General features: G+C 35.6%; 1 protein-coding gene and 1 pseudogene across 3 annotated transcripts in view; both read left to right on the top strand.

Annotated features, from left to right (window-relative positions):
• The window catches only part of GRIA4 (glutamate ionotropic receptor AMPA type subunit 4), a 519,215-nt gene that overhangs the window by 111,284 nt on the left and 389,708 nt on the right, over window positions 1–18,223 (top strand). The gene's annotated exons all lie outside the window — the stretch shown is intronic.
• Window positions 10,251–11,581, top strand: LOC133099043 (60 kDa heat shock protein, mitochondrial-like; annotated as a pseudogene).

Below are 18,223 nucleotides of genomic sequence, written 5' to 3'. Positions count from 1 at the left end.
GAGCTAAGATTCCTCATGCCACAGGGCAACTAAGCCTGCGTGCCACAACTACTGAGCCCATGCACCTCAACTAGAGCCCATGTGCCACAAACTACAAAGGCCATGTGCTCTGGAGCCTGCATGCCACAACTATAGAGCCCACGCACCCTTGAGCCTGTGCACCACAACTAGAGAGAAGCCCGTGCACTACAACGAAGAGCCCACGTGCCACAATGAAAGATCCCGCATGCCTCAAAGAAGATCCCACGTGCCACAACTAAGACCTGATTCAGCCAAAAATAAAAATAAAATAAATAAATAATAAAGACAATTTAAAAATGATAGGTTTCAAAAATATAAAGCAGTACTGAGAAGTATTTGTGAAATAACATTAAGTGAAAGGACAAAATATATATTTTTTTGGAGTATAGTTGATTCATAATTTTGTGTTAGTTTCAGGTGTACAGCAAAGTGAATCTGTTATATATATACATATCAACTCTTTTTTTTTAGATTCTTTTCCCATATAGGCCATTACAGAGTACTGAGTAGAGTTCCCTGTGCTATGCAGTAGTTCCTTACTAGTTATCAATTTTATATATAGTAGTGTGTATATGTCAATCCCAATCTTCCAATTTATCCCTCCCCCACCCCCCCTTGTCACCTGGTAACCATAGTTTGTTTTCTACATCTGTAACTCTATTTCTGTTTTGTAGATAAGTTCATTTGTACCCTTTTCCTCAGATTCCACATATAAGCAATATCATATGATATTTGGCTTTCTCTGTCTGACTTACTTCACTCAGAATAACAATCTCTAGGTCCATCCATATTGCTGCAAATGGCATTATTTTGTTCTTTTTTATGGCTGAGTAATATTTCATTGTATATATGTACCACATTTTCTTTTTTAACATCTTTATTGGAGTATAATTGCTTTACAATGATGTGTAGGTTTCTGCTTTATAACAAAGTGAATCAGTTATACATATATATATATCCCCATATCTCTTCCCTCTTGCGTCTCCCTCCCTCCCACCCTCCCTATTCCACCCCTCTAGGTGGTCACAAAGCACCGAGCTGATCTCCCTGTGCTATGTGGATGCTTCCCACTAGCTATTTTACATTTGGTAGTGGTTATATGTCCATGCCACTCTCTCACTTTGTCCCAGCTTACCCTTCACCCTCCCCACATCCTCAAGTCCATTCTCTAGTAGGTCTGCATCTTTATTCCCGTCTTGCCCGTAGGTTCTTCATGACCAATTTTTTTTTAGATTCCATATATATGTGTTAGCATACAGTATTTGTTTTTCTCTTTCTGACTTACTGCACTCTGTATGACAGACTCTAGGTCCATCCACCTCACTACAAATAACTCAATTTCGTTTCATTTTATGGCTGAGTAATACCACATTTTCTTTATCCATTCCTCTGTTGATGAACATTTAGTTTGCGTCCATGCCCTGGCTATTGTAAATAGTTCTGCAGTGAACATTGGGGTGCATGTATCTTTTCGAATTATAGTTTTATTTGGATATATGCCCAGGAGTGGGATTGCTGGATCATATGGTAGCTCTATTTTTAGATTTTTAAGGAACCTCCATAATGTTCTCCACAGTAGCTGTACCAGTTTACATTCCCACCAACAGTGTAGGAGGGTTCTCTTTTCTGCACACCCTCTCCACCACTGATTGTTTGTAGATTTTTTTGATGATGGCCATTCTGAAGGGGGTGAGGTGATACCTAATTGTGGTTTTGATTTGCATTTCTCTAATAGTTAGTGATGTTGAGCATCTTTTCATGTACTTTTAACCATCTGTATGTCTTCTTCGGAGAAATGTCTATTTAGATTCTCTGCCTATTTTTTTGATTTGCTTGTTTGTTCTTTTGATATTGAGATGCATAAGCTATTTGTATATTTTGGAGATCAATCCCTTGTTGGTTGCTTTATTTTTGCAAATATTTTTCAATTATTTTCTCTCATTCTGAGGGTTGTCTTTTCGTTTTGTTTATGGTTTCCTTTGCTGTGCAAAAGCTTTTAAGTTTAATTAGGTCCCATTTGTTTATTTTTGTTTTTATTTTCATTACTCTAGGAGGTGGATGAAAAAATGATCTTGCTGTGATTTATGTCAGAGAGTGTTCTGTGAATGTTTGCCTCATAAATTTTTATAGTATCCAGCCTTACATTTAGGTCTTTAATCCATTTTGAGTTTATTTTTCTTTATTATGTTAGGGAGTGTTCTAATTTCACTCTTTTACATGTAACTGTCCAGTTTTCCCAACACCACTATTCGAAGAGACTGTCTTTTCTTCATTGTGTACTCTTGCCTCCTTTGTCATAGATTAGGTGACCATAGGTGCGTGGGTTTATTTCTGGACTTTCTATCTTTTTCCATTGATCTATATTTCTGTTTTTGTGCCAGTACCATATTGTCTTCATTACTGTAGCTTTGTAGTATAGTCTGAAGTCAGGGAGCCTGATTCCTCCAGCTGTGTTTTTCTTTCTCAACATTGTTTTTGTTATTCATGGACTTTTGTGTTTCCATACAAATTGTAAAATTTTTTTGGTTCTAATTCTGTGAAAAATACCATAGGTAATTTGATAGGGATTGCATTGAATCTGTAGACTGCTTTAGGTAGTATAATCATTTACAATATTGATTCTTCCAATCCAAGAACATGGTATATCTCTCTACCTGTTTGTGTCATCTTTTATTTCTTTCATCAGTACCTTATAGTTTTCTGAATACAGGTCTTTTGCGTCCTTAGGTAGGTTTGTGCCTAGGTATTTTTTTCTTTTTGTTGTGACAGTAAATGGGATTGTTTCCTTGATTTCTCTTTCTGATCTTTGTTAGTGTATAGGAATACAAAAGATTTCTGTGTATTAATTTTGTATACTGCAACTTTACCAAATTCATTGATTAGCTCTAGTAGTGGCATCTTTAGCATTTCCTATGTATATGTCATCTGCAAACAGTGACAGCTTTACATCTTCTTTTTCAATTTGGATTCATTTTATTTATTTTTTTCTTCTCTGATTGCCATGGCTAGGACTTCCAGTACTATACTGAATAACAGTGGCGAGAGTGGACATTCTTGTCTTGTTCCTGATGTTAGAGGAAATTCTTGCAGTTTTTCACCATTGAGAATGATGTTTGCTGTGGGTTTGTCATATATGGCCTTTATTATGTTAAGGACGATTCCCTCTATGGAGAGTTTTTACCATAAATGTTGAATTTGTCAAAAGCTTTTTCTGCATCTATTAAGATAATCATATGGTTTTCATTCTTCAATTTGTCAGTGTAGTGTATCACACTGACTGATTTGCCGATATTGAAGAATTCTGTTATCCCTGGGATAAATCCCACTTGATCATGTTGTGTGATCCTTTTAACGTGTTGTTGGAATCAGTTTGCTAGTATTTTGTTGAGGATTTTTGCCTCTATGTTCATTGGTGATATTGGCCTGTGATTTTCTTTATTGTGATATCTTTGTCTGGTTTTGGTATCAGGGTGATGGTGGCCTTGTAGAATGATCTTGGGAGTGTTCCTTTCACTACAATTTTTTGGAAGAGTTTCAGGAGGGTAGATGTTAACTCTTCTCTAAATGTTTGATAGAATTTGCCTGTGAAGCCATCTGGTCCTGGACTTTTGTTTGTTGAAAGATTTTTAATCACAGTTTCAATTTCAGTAACTGTGAAATTATTGAATTTACAGTGATTGTGTTCATATATTCTATTTCTTCCTGGTTCAGCCTTGGAAGGTTTTACCTTTCTCAGAATTTGTCCATTTCTTCTAGGTTGTCCATTATTTTGGCATATGTTTGCTTGTAGTAATGTCTTATAATCCTTGTATACCTGTGGTGTCAGTTATAACTCCTGCTTTTTCATGTCTAATCTTATTGATTTGAGTCCTCTCCCTTTTTTTCCTTGATGAGTCTTGCTAAAGATTTATTAGTTTGGTTTATCTTCTAAAAGAACCAGCTTTTAGTTTCATTGATCTTTGCTATTGTTTTTTCTTCTCTATTTCATTTATTTCTGCTCTGATCTTTATGATTTCTTTCCTTCTACTAATTTTGTGTTTTGTTTGTTCTTCTTTCTCTAGTTGCTTTTAGGTGTAATGATAGGTTGTTTATTAGAGATTTTTCTTTTTTCTTGAGGTAAGATTGTGTTCTTATAAGCTTCCCTCTTAGAACTGCTTTTGCTGTGTCACATAGGTTTTGGATCATTGGGTTTTTGTTATCATTTGTCTCTAGGTATTTTTTAAAATTTCCTCTTTGATTTCTTAATTGATCAATTGATTATTTAGTAACATATTTTTTAGCCTCCATGTGTTTGTGCTTTTAACTCTTTTGTTTCCTGTAATTGATTTCTAATCTCATAGTGTTGTAGTCAGAAAAGATGCTTAATATGATTTCAATTTCCTTAAATTTACCCAGGCTTGAGTTGTGATCCAAGATGTAATTATCCTGGAGAATATTCCATGTGCACTTGAGAAGAAAGTGTATTCTGTTGCTTTCAGATGGAATGTCCTATGAATATCAATTAAGTCTATCTGGTCTAATGTGTCATTTAAGGCTTCTGTTTCCTTATTAGTTTTCTGTCTGGATGATCTGTCCATTGGTGTAAGTGGGGTGTTAAAGTTCCCCACTATTTTTCTGTTACTGTTGATTTCCCCTTTTATGACTGTTAGAATTTGCCTTTGTATTGAGGTGCTCACTATGTTGGGTGCATATATATTTACAATTGTTATATTTTCTTCTTGGATTGATCCCTTGATCATTATATAGTGTCCTTCCTTGTCTCTTGTAACAGTCTTTATTTTAAAGTCTATTTTATCTGATATGAGTATTGCATGGAGTATCTATTACCATCCCCTCACTTTCAGTCTGTATGTGTCCCTAGGTCTGAAGTGGGTCTCTAGTAGATAGCATATATATGGGTCTTGTTTTTGTATCCCTTCAGCCAGTCTGTGTCTTTTGGTTGGAGCATTTAATCCATTTACACTTAAGATAGTCATCAATATGTATGTTCCTATTGACATTTTCTTAATTGTTTTGGGTTTGTTTCTGTAGATCTTTTTTCTTCCCTTCCTCTTTTGTTCTCTTTTCCTGTGTTTCTTGCCTAAGGAAGTTCCTTTAGCACTTGTTATAAAGGTGGTTTGGTGGTGCTGAATTCTCTTAGCTTTTGCTTGTCTCTAAAGCTTGTGATTTCTCCATCAAATCTGAACGAGAGCCTTGCTGCGTAAATTATTCTTGGTTGTAGGCTTTTCCCTTTCAATATATCCTGCCACTCCTTCTGGCCTGTAGAGTTTCTTCTTTAAAAACAGCTGATAACCTTATGGAGATTCCCTTGTATCTTATTTGTTGCTTTTCCCTTGCTGCTTTTAATATTTTTCTTTGTATTTAATTTTTGTTAGTTTGATTAATTTGTATCTCAACATGTTTCTTGTTGGGTTTATCCTGTATGGGACTCTCTGCACTTCCTGGATGTAGATGACTATTTCCTTTCCCATGTTAGGGAAGTTTCCTAATATAATCCCTTCAAATATTCTCTCAGTCCCTTTCTCTTTCTCTTCTTCCTCTGGGACCCCTATAATTCTAATGTTGGTGAGTTTTTCTTGTCCCAGAGGTCTCTGAGATTGTCCTCATTTCTTTTCATTCTTTTTTCTTTATTCTGTTCCATGGCAGTGGTTTCCACCATTCTATCTTCCAGCTTACTTAGCCTTTCTTCTGCCTCAGTTATTCTGCTATTGATTCCTTTTAGTGTATTTTCATTTCATTTATTGTATCGTTTATCACTGTTTGTTCTTTAGTTCTTCTAGATCCTTGTTAAACATTTCTTGTATCTTCTGGATCCGTGCCTCCATTCTTTTTCAGAGATCTTAGATCATCTTTACTATCATTGCTCTGAATTCTTTTTCAGATAGATTGCCTGTCTCCTCTTCATTTTGTTGGTCTTATAGGTTTTTACCTTGCTCCTTCTTCTGCAGCATATTTCTTTGTTGTCTTACTTTGTCTGCTGTGTTCGTGGTCTCCTTTCCACAGGCTGCAGCATTGTAGTTCCTCTTGCTTCTGGTGTCTGCCTCTGGTGGGTGAGGTTGGTCCCAGGGATTGTGTAGGCCTCCTGGTGGGAGGGACTGGGGCTTGCCCTCTGGTGGGTGGAGCTGAGTCTTGTCACTCTGGTGAGCAGGGCCATGTCAAGCGGTGTGTTTTGGTGTGTCTGTGAGCTTAGCATGACTTTAGCCAGCTTCTCTGCTGATGGGTGGGGCTGTGTTCCTGTGTTTCTGGTTGTTTGGCCTGAGGTGTTCCAGCACTGGAACTTGCAGGCTGTTGGTTGCAGCTGGGCCATAGTGCCAAGGTGAGGACCTCCAGGAGAACTCATGCTGATTAATATTCCCTGAGACCAGGAATTCCCCGGCAGTCCAGTGGCCAGGACTCGGTGCTCCCCCTTAGCAGCTCAGGTTCAGCCCCCAGCAGGGGAACCTAGACGCCACAAGCTTTGTGGCACAGCCAAAACAAAACATTCAAACAGACAAACGAAAACCAAGACAAACAATAAAAACAAAAAAACAAGACAAAAACAAAATAAACAACCAAACAAAAAACCCAGAAACCAAAACAAACAATAAAAACAAAACTAACAAAAACAAAAAACAGAAAAACCCAAACAAAAAAGCAAAGAAAACAAAAACAACAACAACCAAAAAACCTCCCCAAATCAAACCCCCCCAAAACAAAAAATAATATAAAAATAAAAAAATAAAAAATATATTTTAAAAAATGTAAGAAATAAAAATAATAAATAAATAAGTTTAAAAATTCCCTGGGTCCTCTGCTGTCAGTGTCCTTGTCCCCACAGTGAGCCACAGCCAACCCCTGCCTCCCCTGGAGGCCCTCCAAGACCTCTAAGTAGGTCTCTGGACCCACTGTGGGCACTATAGGGGCAGCTCAGACTCTGACCTGGCCCTACTTTCATGTATACGTGCCCACAAAGTCTACAGCTGCTAAAGCTAGAGCAGCCTCAGTTGTGGAAGCATCCATTGTCCATTCAGATGTTCTGCAGTTGCTGGGTTTACCAAGCTGATCACAGGGGTTTAATCTGCAGCATGTGCAGGTGCAGTGAGAGATTTCAGTTCTTCTTCCTTAGTCGCACTGCCCCTGGGGCTCAGCTTTGGTTTTGGTCCCACCTCTGCATGTGGGTCACCCTCAGGCTCCCCACCCAGGAGAGATGGGGTGAAGTCAGGGACTGGGGGCATGATGGCCCATTTTGGTGGGATGGGGAATGGCAGCTACTGACTGGGTCACTCTTGCTTGCTTAGGTGGGGGAGCAAGGGGCAGTGACAGACTGGGGCATGAGTGCTTGCTTTGGTGGGAGTCCCTCCCATTGCCCATGGAGCAGGGGCTGGTGTGCGAGGAGACAGGCCTCGATGGTGGCCCTGGCCTTCGTGTGCCACTCAGCACTGACGCCTTCCATTGCAGTCCGTGCTTCCTCCAGAAGCATTCCTGGCTGTGGAGCCCCTCGCTCCCATCCCCTCAGGCTGTCTCCATGCAGCCAACAAAAGTCCTCTCCTTGGGTCTGCTCTCCAAACCCCAAGTTTCAGCACCCAATCCCAGCCAGCACTGGCGAACCCCTGTCTCAGGCTGGGGTGCCCAAAACTGTGGCACGGACTGTCCGTCAAAATCTCTCTCTGTCCTACCTGCCACAGGCCGGCTGCTACAATTTCCTCCGATAGCCCACGAAGCTTCCCTCCATCTCAGCTGATCGAGCTGCCAGTGAGGGGGTCTCTCCAGTTGTGTCAACCTCTCATCTCCTTCAGTTCCTCCACCAGAGGTGTGGATCCAATCCTGTTTCCTCTTTTCTTTTTCTTCCTTTTCTCTCTTTTGTCCTACCTGGTTCCAAGGATCTTTTCTTGTCCTTTTAGGTGTCTGAGGTCCTCTGCTAGTGCTCAGCAGGTGCTCTGTGTGAATTGTTCCACTTGTAGATGTATTCTTGATGTACTTGTGGGGAGAAGTGAACCCCAGGTCCTCCTATTCTGCCATCTTGACCTAAACTCTGCATGACTCTTCCAGAGTACCATTTCTAAGTGTACTCTTCTTAGAACTATTTTAAACCTATGTGTACCAAAACATAACTATTGGTAAACAGAGACAGTAGTTATTCCATAATGGAGACAAAATGATAGATTATTGTTAAATGTTCGTTTTAAATATTTTACATTTCTGAAAAAATAAATTCACTTTTTGATGCACTTACAAACATAAAAGAAAATTAAGATACGGCTTTCTTTTTAATTTGCCATATTATCAATCCCATTACCTTCTGCCTTTTCTGCATTAGATTCCAAAGCCTATTGGGATGTATAAAGAATGAACAGTTTCTTGTGAATTTTTATAGGATTAATCTATTATACTTCATCTAATATTTTAGTCATAGTACACTCAAGTGCTGACAATGCTTTTCTGTAAGAAATAAAATAAAATAAAATTACTAGTACTTAATTGATTTTGCAAAAATACTCAAAAAAGTAAAGAGGAGGACTAAAAACTTCACTGATATTTTATAATTATAAGTATATCTTTGTTATCTAATTTATCTCAAAAGCTTACAGATATCTCCAGCTCTGTAAATATAATAAATACTTATTCAATACAACTTAACATGTAATACTTGTTTAAAAGGACACGTTTACTTTCTTCATTCAGTGAGGGTCTATAATACACAACACTTTCTGGCAGTCCCCAAAGAAATAATTCTTTCTCCATAAGTTTTTATTAATCAATTTATAACCTAATTAACTATTTAATTCCAACTGCAGGGAATGCTAATAAAAATTACAGGTTCTATGAGAGCTTGCAAAATGTTTGCTGAATTTAGGGATCAGGAAAGATATCCTCAAGATAGTGACTGATCTGAGTAATGAAAAGTGACTAAGAGGTCACTAGGTGAGTAAATAGTGGTTAAGTGCAGAAGAACATTTCAGGCTGAGGGAGTAGGGGGCAAAGGCCCCACAGAAAGAAAAATGGCCAGTGTGGTCAAAGTTCACAGAGAAGTGGCTGTATAGGCCAGAAGGTGGAAGAATTGTTAGGCCTAGCTAGGAACTTGGTCTTCATATTAATGTAGAAGCTCCTGAAGGACTTAGAAAGAAAATGAACAAATTTACATTTTTAAAAGATCACCCTGGATCTGGTGTAGAGAAAGGATTGAAGGAAGATATGGATGATTGCTGGGAGTTTCTTAAGTAGTCCAAGAAAGATATGAATGGGTAGAGAAAACCCCTTTAACAACTGCAACAAAGAAGATTAAATATTTTGGAATAAGCTTAAAAAGAAATATGTGCTACCTCTATAAGGAAAACTTTAAAACATACCTGAAAGATGTAAAAGTATATTTGAACAAGTAAAGAGACATCCCCTCTTCCTGTATGAGACTATTCAACATTATAAAGATGTCAGTTCTCCCTTCATTAATTTATAAAATTAACTCAATCTTAATCAAAATATTAGCAGGCTTTTTTACAGTGTAGAAAATAATAATAAAGTTCATATGGAAAAACAAACATACAAGAAGAGGCAGGAAAACACTGAAAAAGAAAATCTATGAGAGGATATTAGCCCTGCCAGATAGAAAGCTATAAAGATATACTTCAAAGTAGCTGTAATTAAAATAGTGTGGTACTGGCACATGAATAGATAAAGAGAACAGAGGAACAGAATGGAAAACCCAGAAGTAGATTCAAATACATAAGGAATCCTATTATATGATCACAGTAATCTGTGGGGCATCAATGAGGCAAAGGTAGACTTTTTAATTAATGGTTGTAGAACAACTGGGTGGCCATTTGGAAAAAAATAAAATTTGATAAATATCACACACCATATACCAGAATAAACTCCAAATAGATCAGGAATGTAAATATAAAAAATGAAAACAAGAACTAGAAGAACACTGGGATGAATTTCTCTTTATCCTCACAATAGGAAAATACTTTCTATTTCACAAACTCTAGAGGAAATGAAAGAAAACATTGATAAATTTGACTATGTGAAAGTGAAAGTTTAAAAAAAGAAGCTAAGACAATAACATAAGCAATATCACAGACAATTTATTAACTGGGAGAAAACATTTGCAATGTGTAACACAAGAGCCAAATCCCTAATACATAAAGAACTCTTAAAACTGAAGAAAAAGGGATCAAAAACCCAATGGCAAAATAAGAAAAAGACCTAAGCAGACATTCACATACAGAGACAGAAAAAGCGTATTTGTTAAAAATATTACCAATGATACAAATGAAAAGACTGTAGGCCCACCACCACTGCTGCCCTACTGATATACTCTATTACCAAAGACAGCTTAGAGAAGATTAGCAAAGGTGTTAAGCCAGTGGAAATCAGAAGAGGTGTAATGTTAGCTATAGATGCTGTAATTGCTGAACTTAAGAAGCAGTCTAAACTTGTACCAACCCTTTAAGAAATTGCTGATTGCTAAGATTTCTGCAAACAAAGAAATTGGCAATATAATTTCCAATGCAATGAAAAAGATTGGAATAAATGGTGTAGTCATGTTAAAGGATAGAAAACTCCTGAATGATGAGCTAGAAATTAGTAAATTATTAAGTTGAGGTTTAAGTTTATATTTCTTCATATTTTGTATACATCAAAAGATCAGAAATGTGTATTTCAGGATGCCTGTTTTCTATTGAATGAAAAGAAAGTGTCTAGTCCATTATACTGGCCCTTGAAATTGCCAATGTTCATTGTAGCCCTTGATAATAATTGCTGAAGATGTTGATGGAGAGGCTCTAAATACGCTCCTTTTGAATAAGCTAAAAGTTGGTCTTCAGATTGTAGCAGTCAAAGCTCCAGGTGTTTGTGACAATAGAAAAAAAACCTGCTTAAAAACATGGCTATTGCTACTGGTGGTTCAGTGTTCAGAGAAGAGAGAGTGACCCTAAATCATGATGATGATGATTTTCAGACTCATGACTTGGGAAAAGTTGGAGAGGTCATTATGACCAAAGATGAAGTTCTGCTCTTAGAAGGAAAAAGTTAACAGTCTCAAATTGAAAAACATATTTAAGAAATCAATGAGCAGTCAGATATCATAACTAAAGAATATGAAAAGGAAAAACTGAGTGGACTCTGGCAAAATTTTCAGTAGAATAGCTGTGCTGAAGGTTAATGAAACAAGTTATGCTGCAGTGAATGAAAAAATTTACAGATGCCCTTGATGTTCCATGAGTTTCTGTTAAACAAAGCATTGTTCTGGGAGGGGGTTGTGTTCTGCTTTGCTACATTTCAGCCTTGGACTCACTAATTACAGCTAATGAAGAGTTTTAAAAATGATATAGAAATTATTAAAAGAACACTCAAAATTCTTTTAGTGATCATTATTAAGAATGTAGATGTTGAAAGATTATTGATAATTGAGAAAATTATGCTAAATTCCTCAGAAGTTGGTTATGATGCTATGCTTGGAGCTTTTGTGAATATGGTGGAGAAGGGAATTATTGATCCAACTAAGGTTGTAAGAACTTCTTTATTGGATGCTAAAGAAGAGAAAGATCCTGGAAATCAGTGGAATGGGTGGGATAGGGGGTGATAAGTTCTAATTCCTAGAACAGTGCTTCACCATTACTAATGAACTATGACAGGATGCTTGAGACAATGTTTCTCACCAATAATTTCAGAGAAGTCAGTTGAAGAAAATGAAGAAAAGGCTGTCTGATATTTAAGAAACTCACTATAATCCTCAATTACTAGTTTCAGTTGACAATATATAATGATTTTCATTGTCCATGCTTATAGATAATTTATTTTGTAATTTTAAATAAAAAGTCATTTGTACAATCATGAAAAAAAGGATATGTGAAAGAGTACCTATAGTATGCGATCCTTTATAAGAAAAAAAGGGCAATGAAAAAAACACATTTATCCACTAATCTCTTCAAAAGAAATATCAGAAAGATAAATCAGAAACTAATGAGATTGGTTACCAATATAAGGTGGGTAGGAATGGAAGTGAAAGAATGTAAAAGGAATGATACTTCTTTAAGTATACTTTTCTGTGTAGCACTGTCTTATAGGATGTACCCTCAAACAAAAATATATGATAAAACCAGGATGTAGGGGGAGCCCAAAATGGAATACAAAAAATAATAATACTACAAAAATACCTAACTATGTTACAAATGAATGGCATAACCATACTTGAAGGGGATAGAGAAAAAAATAATTCACTTAGTAATTTGCGGAAACATTTTGATTGTATACCATACACAAATATATACTACTGTCGGCTTAAAAAATATTCACAACCTAAAAGTTGAGAGTTATGTTTTATTTGGTGGGAATTTTTAGGACTTCAAGCCTGGGAGGCAGCATCTCAAGTAACCCTGAGAGAACTGCTTCAAGGAGGCAAGGAGGGAAGCCAGATTATATATTATAAAAGTTTTGCAAGAAAGGGCAGGTAGTCTGAATGTCAAAAGATTATTGTTAATTAAAGAAAACTAGATATCTCAAGTTAAGGAATTTAGCGCTTTCCTATGTTTGGGAAGATGCAAGAGTCTGGGCTCACTGAAATCATTCCTCATGATATGTACCTCAGCTACCTGGGGCCACTATCCTGTATTTTCACATCCTGAGTTTCCTCAGGGCTCACCAGCTCACCGTTGGCAGTGGCTGCAATAGCTGATGACTGTGACATCCTTTGTTTACTGATATGGCAGTCAGTATTCCATTTATCAGCCACATTATTAAGCAAACATCAGTTAATTTATTTATTTGAAGATCATAAATATCAATATAGTGAATCATTGCTAAAGCAGACAGATTATTGTCAAAGTATACACAATACACCTCTGACCTGTGTAACTCAAATTTATTCACCTAATTTGGTTCAAAACAACATTCTAAAAATAAAATTATGAAGAGAAGAAAAATTATTCCTTCATGTGTTACAGCATACTTGTGTTTTAGTCTGTCCAAACTTTTTCTCATTATATAGAACTTGATTTATAAGATTTCATCTATGCATTCCCTTTGGGGAAAAAAACTGAAAATGAACAAAATAGCAGCCACTCTTTGAAAATATCAATAAAATACTCTTCTTTAACTCGGAACACTATTTCTATGAGAGCAACTTTAAGAAGATATTACAGGGATGGTGATATAGGAAAGAGAGGTTATTTCATGAAATAAATATTAATTAAGCATGGTCCATACATTATAGGCAATTTTGTTGATATAACCTTTTTAAGATGTGGCATCAGTCCTTAAGGGTTTGGAACTATATAGGCCTTGAGGCTCAGTTCTATTCTGGCTCAGCAATTTACTAAAGCTGTACTATTGGACAAGTTTAAAACCTCTCTAAACTGCTGTTTCACCCTCGTAAAATGGTGATACCACAACAATTATTTTGAAAACTTGTGAGAATTAAATGTAAAATATTCTGAAAATAATTGGCTGGAAATAAATGTCAGTGTTTCTTTACCCTTTACGACAGCAATTTTTGAGAAGATTCAGCTTTAAAATACATGGATGTTATAGATTATAAATCATTATATATGTAAAGAATTGTTATTATGAATAATTAGAAAAATGGCTTCAATTTACTCTTATTTATCAAGAAAGCCAATCTCACCAAATGAATACACATATTGGTCTGTGCATCTCTGTGGTCAACATCTCATACTAGGACACTGGAAAGTATTGGTGGATTTTTTCCCCTATAATAAAGAACTGGTGTATCTAATTCATGTTAACCTGTCCAAGAGATTTATATCTAGAATATCTAGATAGAAAAAGTAAAATCTTCAGATAACAAAGTTAAACTAAAGGGAACTGAAAAGGTCTATAGGCATATTCCTATTCATGCTATGTCAGGCATTTAATTCACTAAAATTTTTATCTTATTTGGAATGAGAAAATATCATAGAAATGGAAATGCAAACTTCCTCCCATAACATGAAGATTTCAAAGTCAATTCATATTTGCTTCTCAATAAAAAGATTATTTCAACACTTCAACCAATCCTATTTTTGTGCATAATTTAAAAATCACATTACTTGTACCCTTTACCATACTTAGTGAATCTTTTTCATGTAGTTTTTTTTTTTTTAACACTGAAAAAGCTTTGAGTGAATTACCTATGAATAAATCATTGCAGTCCAGATTTAAAAGTACATTTGACCTCAGGCCATTCCTCATAACTAGTGAATGCTCAAAAAATATGAAAACAGTGTTTAAAAAAGGCACTGGAAAAATGATTTCATAAACAGAAACCATATATTAAATTTAAATACAATTTAGGAAGGTAAATATTACTCAGTATTTTTTTGTATATGATGAGATGTTTAATTTCATGATGGAGATATAAAAATAGTGTTTATCATTAAAAATCTAAGCAAAACTCTTCTACTAAGTAACATGTTACTCTTGCAACATAGTACAGAAAAACATTCTGAATACATTTAATTGTGTACCTATGGACACATACTCAAAGGAAATTTATAAAATGAAATTATTTGTTAAAATGATAGGATTATGGGAACTTTCAAATTTTTCTCTAATGCTTTAATAAATTAAACCCATGCTTAATTTACAAAAACACCATCATGAATTATATATTCCAATTTTAACTGCAAGTGTTTTTTTTCTTTCCTTAATGATCTGTGGGAACACAAGCTTTCAGTAAATTTTCAACTACCAGTTTCTATCTTGTATGAGAAGCTTTTTAAATTGGGTTTGTTGTTAAATTACTCAGGGAAAATAGTTCAGGAATTATTAATTAATATATGCTAATTAAGAGCATAAAATATTTTAAAGATGCACAAACGGAAACCAGAATGGAAATTTAAAGTAGCTCGTGACCATTAAAGTAACAAAAGGACAATTTAACAATTATTAGCAACTGACCCAGAGGACCAGTAGTAGGTACAGCTGTCAGGAAAACAATTAACTTGTGCAGTGGCAGGCTTTGGAACTTGTATGGTACTTAGTGAGCACAGCTATGCTAAGCTAATTTTCTTTGTTATAATGATAATATAGAAACCACTAAACTTAGAAAGGCCTTTAGACAAAGTCTACATTATTTAGGTTTTACAAAATATTTTTTGAGCTTCTTTTATGTGAGAATTGTAGAAATTATATCTCAACTTCCAAATTCAAATTTACAGAAACATTATTTATAGGCTACATTTGATAAACTAAAATTTTTTGCTTTTTTAGGAATTGATGATCTCAATCTTATTTTTGTAATTTTTAAACTAAGAATTACAAAAATTAGTTGTGAAATACTTTAAATCCTAAAAAACAAAAAGAAATCAAATCAACATACAATTGAGACTTAAAGTTATTGGTGCAACTTTTATATATAAGAAATTGTGCTGGAGAATATGTGTCACAAAATTAGACTGTGTTCAATTTCTTAACATTTTAATGATCTGATACCACTTCTACATAACCTTGTTGACACTTCCCTATAATAAATGATGGACAAGTCCCCATAGTAGAATAATGATATGTCACAAATTAACAATGCCCTCAATCAACAGTTGAGACTGGTACCTAAATATTATTAGACCTAAGACTAGTATAATCTATTATAAAATAACATCAGTTGTCTTTCAAAATGTAATTGGTTCATATTTAGTAAACCCATCTTAGTGGATGTATTTCCAAATAATTATTTTATTCAGATTCACCAGGAATCTGTATTGCTCAAGCTAGACATGCCAATGCAGATATTTGTTGAACTGCAATGATAACATCTGCTTTAGAATGTAATACAGTTATACTGCAAAGAATGACTCTGTGATCTTAAGCAAGTTGGAACAGACCCAGAAATCTGTGTGTGTTTGTGTGTGTGTGTGCATGTTTGTGTGTATTCTGACTGTTTCAACAGGTGTCTTTGAAAGCCTTCTATTAATAAAGAGTCTAGATTAGGTTTGCTAATGTCCACAAAATGATAGCAGTCAAAGCATATGCTTTTCTGGTCTCAAATGCAATGGATTCACCATCAATCAACAACTCAGAACTTGATGTCATCGAGGTCAGACTTGATGACAATCACAATCACAATTGATAGCTGTTCAATTCTTTTTTTTTTTTAATCTGGCATACAGATATTATATCTTATGGAGAATTTCTAAACAGTGTGTTGTCAAATAAGTATAAGACTGATCTTTGGATTGAGGCGGGAAAACATCAATTACTTGTTTACTATGTTTCACCTTGGCACCCTGCAGAGCTGCCAACCATGACAATCAAAAGGTGCTATAACTTACCATACTATTGCATCTATTCATTACATTTATTGCAGGCATGTTGTTGAGCACGTTTTCTATTATGTATCACTGTCTTCCCTATATGAAGTTCCATGTTTGAAACATGTTTTAGAATTTAACACTAGAGAAATCTTTCTTTCCATCCATGATCTGGCATGTTTTCTACCCACTGGAAGTAAGAATATGGAACTTTTTCTTTTTGATGGCCAAGAAGCCTACAAGCAGATGTTTCACTCTAATTAATAGTCAATAGATTAGTATAAGAAATCTGATCAGGAAGATACCATTTACATCAAGATAAAAGTAATAAGAAGGCTGCACAGAAGATAGTGAATTTGAGCCAGGTCTGAGAATATGGAATATATTTGGATATTAGACAGGCATAAAGGACTCAATATAGCTCTGTTCTGGCTAGAGTACAGTAGGTTGTTATAACAAAAAGAAGACCCAAACATTTCAAGATCAAGAAAAGAGAAGTCGTAACTCAATAATGGGTTTTCAAGTTAACGGGAGAAGGACTTTCCTCTACTTGGTGTTTGGGGACCCAGGATCCTTTCATTTTGTGGTGTTGGCATCCTATAAAGCCATCCCTTTCATCTGCCGTCAGCTAGCAGGAAAAAGTACAAAGTACACATAAGAGGTGAAATGTGTCAAGCCTGAAAGTGGCTCATATCATTTCTACTCGATTTCCATTGGGAAAGACTTACCCGCTCAGCCACCAGTAACTGCAAGTGAGACCCAGAAATGTAGTGTAACTGAGTGCCAGGAAGAAGAAGTGAATAGATGCTAGTGGACTCTGCCACAAATATTAAAAATAATAAATTACATTTAAAATATAAATAGTCGGGCAGAGTAACAAGCATAATTTTTTCTTAGACAATGTCTATAATTTCTCTGTAAATTTCTTATCCATTACAACTATTTCTTTTTCCATATATGCAAAAATTTTACCTATATTCTCAAAGGTTTTGGTTCTACAAAAAATCCTAGATTGACAGGACACCAGCCTATACTATAGCACATTTTATAGCTCTGATTAAATGTAGATTTCATTTAGAGCATAGAAGAAAGAACAGACTTCTGATTACATAAAAAAGTAAAATAATTTTCTTACTTCTACTGTCCAATTTGATAATATATACATTTCAAATGTTTTTCAGAGGTTTTATTTATCACTGGACTCTCAACTACCTTAACTTTAATAAGTTTTTTTTAACATCTTTATTGGAGTATAATTGCTTTACAATGGTGTGTTAGTTTCTGCTCTATTACAAAGTGAATCAGCTATACGTATACATATATCACCATATCTCCTCCCTCTTGCTTCTCCGTCCCACCCTCCCTATCCCGCCCCTCTAGGTGGTCACAAAGCACCGAGCTGATCTCCCTGTGCTATGTGGCTGCTTCCCACTAGCTATCTATTTTACATTTGGTAGTGTATATACGTCCATGCCACTCTTTCACTTCATCCCAGCCCACCCTTCACACTCCCCATGTCCTCAAATCCATTCTCTACGTCTGCATCTTTATTCCTGTCCTGCCCCTAGGTTTCTCAGAAACATTTTTTTCTTAATTCCATATATATGTGCTAGCGTACGGTATATGTTTTTCTCTTTCTGACTTACTTCAATCTGTATGATAGTCTCTAGATCCATCCACTGCACTACAAATAACTCAGTTTCTTTTTATGGCTGTGCAATATTCCATTGTATATATGTGCCACATCTTATATATCCATTCATCTGTCGAAGGACACTTAGGCTGCTTCCATGTCCTGGCTATTGTAAATAGAGCTGCAATGAACATTTTGGTGCATAACTCTTTTTGAATTATGGTTTCCTCAGGGTATATGCCCGGTAGTGGGATTGCTGGGTCGTATGGTAGTTCTATTTTTAGTTTTTTAAGGAACCTCCATACTGTTCTCCATAGTGGCTGTATCAACTTACATTCTCACCAAC

This window comes from Eubalaena glacialis, chromosome 10 (assembly GCF_028564815.1).
Source record: "Eubalaena glacialis isolate mEubGla1 chromosome 10, mEubGla1.1.hap2.+ XY, whole genome shotgun sequence".
Lineage (NCBI taxonomy): Eukaryota > Metazoa > Chordata > Mammalia > Artiodactyla > Balaenidae > Eubalaena > Eubalaena glacialis.
The sequence above is the reverse complement of the archived record's forward strand: the minus strand, read 5'-3'. Positions and strand labels throughout refer to the sequence as shown.